Here is an 8,103-nt window from a genome sequence, read left to right as displayed (position 1 = left end):
ATGATTTTAATCAGTCAACACTGATAAAAGATATATACCTTTATTCACTGACGGGCACAAATTCAAAATCCATCCCATTTTCAGGTAAATCGCAAATAAAACAAATACTACTCATAAGGGGACACAAACTTGATGGAAATTAGCCTAGAAAAGAAGAAAGGTACAGACTTGTTGTTCCATTATAGTATGTGAAACATTAAATTGATTACAAAGGTTGCATGAACATTTCCATGTCACTACCCCACAACTCACCCTTTTGATTTATTGTAAGATTATAGCTTCAGCTTTGAAAATATTAAAAATGACATTCCCTCTTCCAATCTGAATATGCTACATGGAGAATAGTTGACAGTGAAACAACTCTTGATACAAATTGACAGATTTCTGCGTGATTGCAAAATATTTCTTTGAATGCACACAATGAACATGATATCAAGAGGTTTTAACACAACTGACACATTACTTCTCATTCAGCATACATGATCTATATCATGGTTTGACAATTTTTCAAGAATCTTCACGATATAGTCAAATCACTTCCTCATTTCTTCTGATTTAAATCATATATACCCTTCTTTCATTTCTTTTCAATCAACCTGCATCATCTAAAAATCCAATTTATGATATGATCCTTAACATGACCTGGGCAATAATGAATGAATGAAAATCTGAAAGATTTTGCAGAGTTGGTACCAAATGTCATCTTTGGAGAATAAGTTTCAAGTTTCAAGTTTCAAGTTTATTAAAAGTTTCCACAATACAAAAATTACATAAGAACAATAATATGTAACAAGGAATACATTGTTGAATATGTGATTAAAACAATTTGCAGAATTGAATATAAATTGACAATGCATGTAGATGCATATAGATGTAAAGTGGAGGGGTCTTAGAAAAGCAAGCTTGTATAATAAGAACCCCTGGAAAGGCAAGTTAAGACATGTAATATAACAACTCACTACTATATACAAACATTAAAGCCATAAAATAATTCTAGTGGAATTCCTCAATCCCTCACACACACACACACACACACACACACACACACACTACCTATGGAATTTTAAAGCAAAACATAATTGGCATTAGACTATGTTACTCAAATGGAAAGCGATGAGATGAAGTCATGTATGTAGAATTTAAAAGGAGCAGCATCAATGAGACTGAGAATATCGATGAAGCGAATACTTCCGAGCCAACACTTTAAATCTAGAAAAAGTGGTACTATCTTTAACATCTGAGGGCAACATGTTCCATTCTTTTATGCAAGACACATAAAAAGAATTTAGGGCAACACTGGTAGCTACACGAGGTAGATGCAGAAGGTTTTTCTGTCGTGTATTATGGGAATGAACAACTGAGTTTTTGACGAACAAATCTAGAAATAAGGAGGGAGAACTGGACATGTGAAGCTTGTACATGAATGCCAATGAGTTAAAACACACTAACTCATTTAGAGGTAAACAACACAGCTGTAAGAACTGGGGGGCACTTGGCCTAGTAAAGTGTGAGCTTGTTATTAGCCTGATAGCTCTCTTTTGTACAATAAACAATTTATGAAGATGGCTGTTATAAGTATTACCCCAGGCAACATTACAATACATCAAGTGAGGCATTATGATGCTATTATACAGTGTAGTCAAGACACTTTTAGGAACAATAAATTTTAGCTTATGCATCACACCAACACCCCGAGAAGCTTTGGAACATACATTTAGTATGTGTTGCTTCCATGACAGAAATTCATTGATAGTAATACCAAGGAATAATACATTTTCGCTTGTAGCTACTTGATGTCCACCAATAATGAGAGAAGGGGTGTTTACAGGTATCCTCTTATTCCTTGTTCTGAAAATAACACATTGTGTCTTCTGAAGATTAAGTGACAATTTATTACAACAAAACCAACGATAAAGTTTGTTAAGTTCTTCATTTGCTGAAGATATTAAACTGTACGCATCCTTGTGGGAGGACAGAAGACTTGTATCATCAGCAAACAGTGAGTAAGTAAACAATGATGTAGCACTGATGATATCATTGATATAGATAAGAAATAATAGTGGGCCTAACACTGAGCCTTGAAGCACTCCACAATCAATGTGGGTGGAAAGCGATTTGGTCCCATTGACAACCACAAACTGCATTCGGTTTTGCAGATAGCTTTTGAACCAGTCTAAAGGAACTCCACGAATACCATAAGATTTAAGTTTGCAAATAAGAATGTGGTGGTCAATGGTGTCAAACGCCTTGGACAAATCTAAGAAAATGCCTAGACAAAATTTCCCTTCATCAAGTGCATGAGCAATAATGTTAGTTAAATGCAATACACCCATACTGGTAGAAGAATATTTGCGAAAACCAAATTGCTCGGGGATCAAAATGCCTTCTACAGCTAAATAATTATTTACTCTTGAGCATACAATCTTTTCTAACAATTTAGAAAATACAGGCAGCAAGGCAATGGGTCTGTAGTTTTCAATGTTTCTGTTATCACTTTTCTTATACACAGGAACTACTTTGGCAATTTTCATCTTGTCTGGAACTATTCCTTGCGACAGAGATTTATTAAATATGTCACACAATGGGACAGCAATGCTATGGATACACTCTTTGACAACCCTAGGAGCTATATTATCAGAACCTGATGACTTAGAGGATTTCAGTGATAAAGCTAGCATTATTATTTCAGATGCAGTAGTGGGCTTCAAAAATAAAGATTTGCTGTTTTTTGTAGGTTTCAAATAATCCTGAAAAGTATTGGATGTACTTGGGATCTTTTCACTTATCTTAGCAGCAATTCCTGCAAAATACTGATTGAAATGTTCAGCCTTTTGCGTATTTGTACTTAATGAAATATCACCATTATACATTTCTGAGGGAAGGTTGTGACATTTCCCCTTTCCGATCAATTTGTTTATATGGAACCATGTTTTTTTGATATCCCCTTTTATATCAAAAATAATAATCAGGATCACACAAAACAGAGCTTATCCCTTGGTTGGGGAGTGCTCTAAGAAAGCATGACCACGAGGACATATTTTCTCCCATAAAATCACTCAACAACTGGAGTGCCCTCATACCTTTTGAGCACTTCACATACCTCATAGTTTTTCAGGTAAATCAATATAAAGGCCTAGGCCCTCATCATATGCATATGAGAAATTGTCTGTGTGGTTGTGGCGTGATGGCGGGGGAGGGGGAGGGGATTGAACACTCATCTTTCCCTGTTATTCAACTCTTTTACTTTTTAGAAAGTCACCCTGCAATATTGATGAAAGAGTACTTTCAGCTACAAAAAACAACAACACCAAACAAAGACAAACAAAATCACCACAGACACGACAAATATTCTGTAACCATCTTTCAAATACTAATTAAGTCTGGACAAGAAAAGGATTAATTATTCCGGCAGGCAGACGATATCCATTATACCAATTTACCAATGCTTGAAACCGTAACATAGGAAAAAATGCTGCCCACAGAGCGAACGTGACCAAATGCTGCAATATGGCTTCAAAGCTTGCAAAAATAAGCAGCCAATTTCACTCTCTGATCCCCTAAACAGGTCACGGGAATTGGGTCAAAAAACAGGTCGTACTTTCTTCTGGTCCTCCCCTGTCTGCAGCGTCTAGTGACCTAGACTGGGCTGAACCCAACTATGCCTGATAGTCTTTCATCTTCAGACTCTGTGATACATATCTGGAAGACCCACAATTAAACTTCTGATTTTTTTTTTTCTTCTTGGTTTCTTTTTCCATCCCTGAGCATTATGTTTGGAGGAGGTTGGAAAACATCACAACTGCGCTGAACCGCACAGTTCTCACTATGTACCTCCATTATTTGGAAGTCACACAAACAACTTTGAATAATTTCTTCTGAATCTGCCTAAGTTTCATAATTTCTAGGAGAAGGAGAAACATATTTGGTGTACACTGCATTGTGAGCAATCAGATAAGTCAACTTGTGACCGCTTTACACTGCAGTAGGCAGTATGCACTGCAGGTTGTTAATAGCACAATAAAGACTATATCTGCTTTCCTAATGGAAACAAATTATAAAGATGCAAATGTGTAGATTTCTCTGGACGGAAAATTTGTTCTGAAGTATATTGTGCCCATTGTAGCCTTCAAATTAAGACTCTCTCTATAGTCAACATGATACTAAATATATTCATGCAATGAATGGATGACTGACTGACTGTATCAAACCATTGATAAACAACATAAATACATATCTAGATATGATCTTAGAAACAATTTGACTAATTCTAATTACTACTTAGAGATATAATTTTCACTAAAAAAAAAAGTTTGAACAAAGTCTAAAAAGGAAGAGGTTTATCCAATGTCCATGTCACAAGTTGCCAGCCAAGATAATTCCTTTTATCCTCTGAGCACTATCAGATTAAAGGGTGTGTACAGTTCTGGTTGAGGTGAGGATTTAGCTTTTAATGTTTTGCGAGATATTCAGAAACCACTCTATAAGATGTCAAAGAGCATGCACTTCTAAGGGGTATCAAAAGTTTATTTGATGAAAATCAGTTTTGAAATGGCTGAGATATCCAAAAACAAGGTGAAACAAAGAGATCGTAATAAAAGGCGTGGCCTGTTGTCTTTATAATTATCACTTTTTTTGGATATCTCAGCCATTTGAAAACCAATTTTCATCAAATAAAAATTGAATCCTTCTTAAAATTACATGCTCTTTCATATTTCATAAGAGATTTCTCATTATCTCACTTAGGAATGTTCAAAACATGAATCCCCACCTCAACCAGTACTGTACAGTCCCTTTAAACAAACAGACAAACAACAACAACAACAACAACAACAATATTTAAATACTTCACAGTAAAGTTGATAGTGGGAATGATATGTTTAAAGGGATGGTACAGTCTTGGTTTAGATGGGGCTGCAGGTTTTCAATTTTTGTATGTGTGTTTGTGAGATGAGAAACCTCCTATGAAATAATGAAAGAACATGTAATTCTTAGAGGAATTCAATTTATTTGATGAAAATTGGTCTTGAAATGGCCGAGATATCCAAAAAAAAAGTGATCCATATAAAATGTGACAGGCCACAACTTTTATTAGGATCTCTTTGCTTTACCTTAATTGTTTTTGAATATCTCAGTCATTTCAAAACTGATTTCCATCAAATAAACTTTCAAGACCCCTTAGCATTGTATGCTCTTTACAATTTCGTAGAGTGGTTTCTAAATCTCTTGCTCAACGATAAAAGCTGAATCCTCAACCAATACTACACCCTCCCTTTAAAGGACAAGTCCACCTTCATATACATGTTGATTGAGTGAATGCAACACTATTAGTAGAACACATCAGCGAAAGTTTGGGGAAAATCAGACAATCCGTTCAAAAGTTAGGAATCTTTAAAGTATCAGCGCAGTCACTGCTGGATGAGAAGACTACTACAGTGTATGATGTCATATGCATACAACGATATAAAGAAAATAAAAAGAGAATTTCACAAAACTTCACTTTTTGAATAAAGTGCACATTTCTTCGACTTGTTACTGACATATGTTAAGGGTAATATTATTCCCCCTGCCTTCTGCAAGAGCGAAGTCAAGTGTTCTTTTGTTATACGAGAAAAGTGAAAATATGTAACATTTTCTTTATTCTTTCTGTATATCGTTGTACACAAGTGACAACACAGGGTATATTAGTCTTCTCATCCAGCCGGGACTGAGCAGAAACTTCAAAAATTCATAACTTTTGAACGGATTGATTGATTGATTTGAACGGAAAAAAACAAAACTGGTGACCTGTGATAGCACTTACTAGTTCAGTATTTATCAACAAATGCTGATATATAGCCTCTATAACAGAGGAGGAATGTACACACACAAGTGCAGATTGTTTACAACCCCTAGAATTGTGTTTTAGCCTCTGGACAAAGGCTCTGGAAACTACTTGTCATGCTGAAATCTTGAATAGTTTGCTGTTTTTCTCTTAAAAGATTTTGATATTTAAAAAGGCCATTCACTGGAATAAGTCCTCCTTAAAATATGATGCTTTCTAACTTGAGCAAATAACATGTGAGGGCAGTTTTAGTGAGGCTAATAGATAGATAGATACTTTATTTTCTGCAAATCAATATACATAAGTTACATAATTATGAACATGTAGGAAATAGACAAAAACACAGAGTCGTTTGACTTGCACAAACAGCAATATATAATCAAAAGTTACATAATCATGAACATGTAGGAACATATGCAAAGTAAATTTACTACAGAGTCGTTTGACTTGCATGAACAACGATATAAAAGGAAATTAATAATATAATATACAGTATGCATGTCTATGCAGCAGGGATTACAAAAACAATTGTAGTTAAAGGGTGTGTACACTTCTGGTCGAGGTGAGGATTTAGTTTTTAACGTTTTGCGAGATATTCAGAAACCACTCTATGAGATGTCAAAGGGCATGCAGTTCTAAGGGGTATCAAAAGTTTATTCAATGAAAATCAGTTTTGAAATGGCTGAGATATCCAAAAACAAGGTGAAACAAAGAGAAAGATGTGGCATGTCACCTTTTATTATTAGCACTTTTTTGGATATCTCAGCCATTTGAAAACCAATTTTCATCAAATAAACATTGAATCCTTCTTAAAACTACATGCTCTTTCATATTTCATAAGAGGCTTTTCATTATCTCACTTAGGAATGTTCAAAACATGAATCCCCACCTCAACCAGTACTGTACAGTCCCTTTAAGAAGCAATTATGCAGAGGGCCGCCATTATAAGCATTGCTTGAAAAGATGGCCGGCCCGAGGAAAAAATAGGGACGTACTAGATTCATAACAATACAAATAAATCATCATAATCATTAACCCGTTGAGGACTAGTCCCGAGTATACTCGGGCAGGTGTCTATGGGAAATGCGTGTTGTAGCAAAATCAGTCCGTCCTAAACGGGTTAACATCATCATTTTTATTACTGCCAATACCTCCACCATCAACAGCATAATCGAAAGTATAATCAAAATCATCATCATCACCATAACTATCAAAATCACAAAAGGCATCATAATCATTATTCTCAACATGACTAAACACCACCAACATCATCTTGATCATCATCCTCATCCTCTTCATTACCAAGAGCATGATAACTATCATCACTACAACAATCAACACCACCTGGCCTACCACTAATTACATCATCATCATCATCATCATCATCTTGTGAATCCATATCTGATATCATCATCAAACGTTTCAGTATCAACATCCTGTAGCGCATGACCATGAAACTTTTTTTCTTTTTTTTTCAAATTCTTCTCATTCCTTGCTTTCATTCACCATCATCAGCATTACCAATACTCTATCATCAGCAGGTAATGATAATTAATAATAATGATGACCCCCTCCTTGGAGATGACTACCAAGACCTCAACGGAAATAAGCTGCATATCATTCATACTGCCAACAATGGGCAACTCCCGCCACTTCATTCACTTATTTGTATCCATACCTCTCTGTTTACCCTTCATTTATTCCTTAACTGATGCCGTTCAGCCAAACAACATTAGCATCATTTGGGTCTTCAAACATTCATTAATGTTATATTACGTTCAGCAGCACCACGGTCATTTGATAAAAATTTCATTGCAGCCATGCATCTTTTCAATAATCCCATCTTCATCTTCTGCATCATTTCGTCACGCAAGGCCATCTTTCACACATTAAAGCCAGCAGTATAGATGGAATTTTCTTCAACATGACTGACATTAGGGATCATTGCATCCCCCTTTCATCGTACCAGCTCTCCCTAATTTTCCTGCAGACCATTTCGTTACAATCCAAGCTTCATCCTCTAAGGTGCCTCCAATGATGCATCAATCACCCACTATCATCCTCACCCACTATCATCATTACCCATCAGTGGCAGATCCAGAGGGGGTGCACTGGGCTCACGCCCCCTCTTTATATTTCAGTAAAACAAAAGAAATGTTTTTAAAAATTGGGGTGCCCCCTTTAATTTTGTAAAGGTGCATCCCCTTTATGGAATTCCTGGATCCGCCCCTGCCCACTATCATCATCACCCACTATCATCATAACCAACCATCATTATCATC

The sequence above is a fragment of the Diadema setosum genome, chromosome 11 (assembly GCF_964275005.1).
Source record: "Diadema setosum chromosome 11, eeDiaSeto1, whole genome shotgun sequence".
NCBI lineage: Eukaryota > Metazoa > Echinodermata > Echinoidea > Diadematoida > Diadematidae > Diadema > Diadema setosum.
This window is presented reverse-complemented; position numbering follows the sequence as displayed.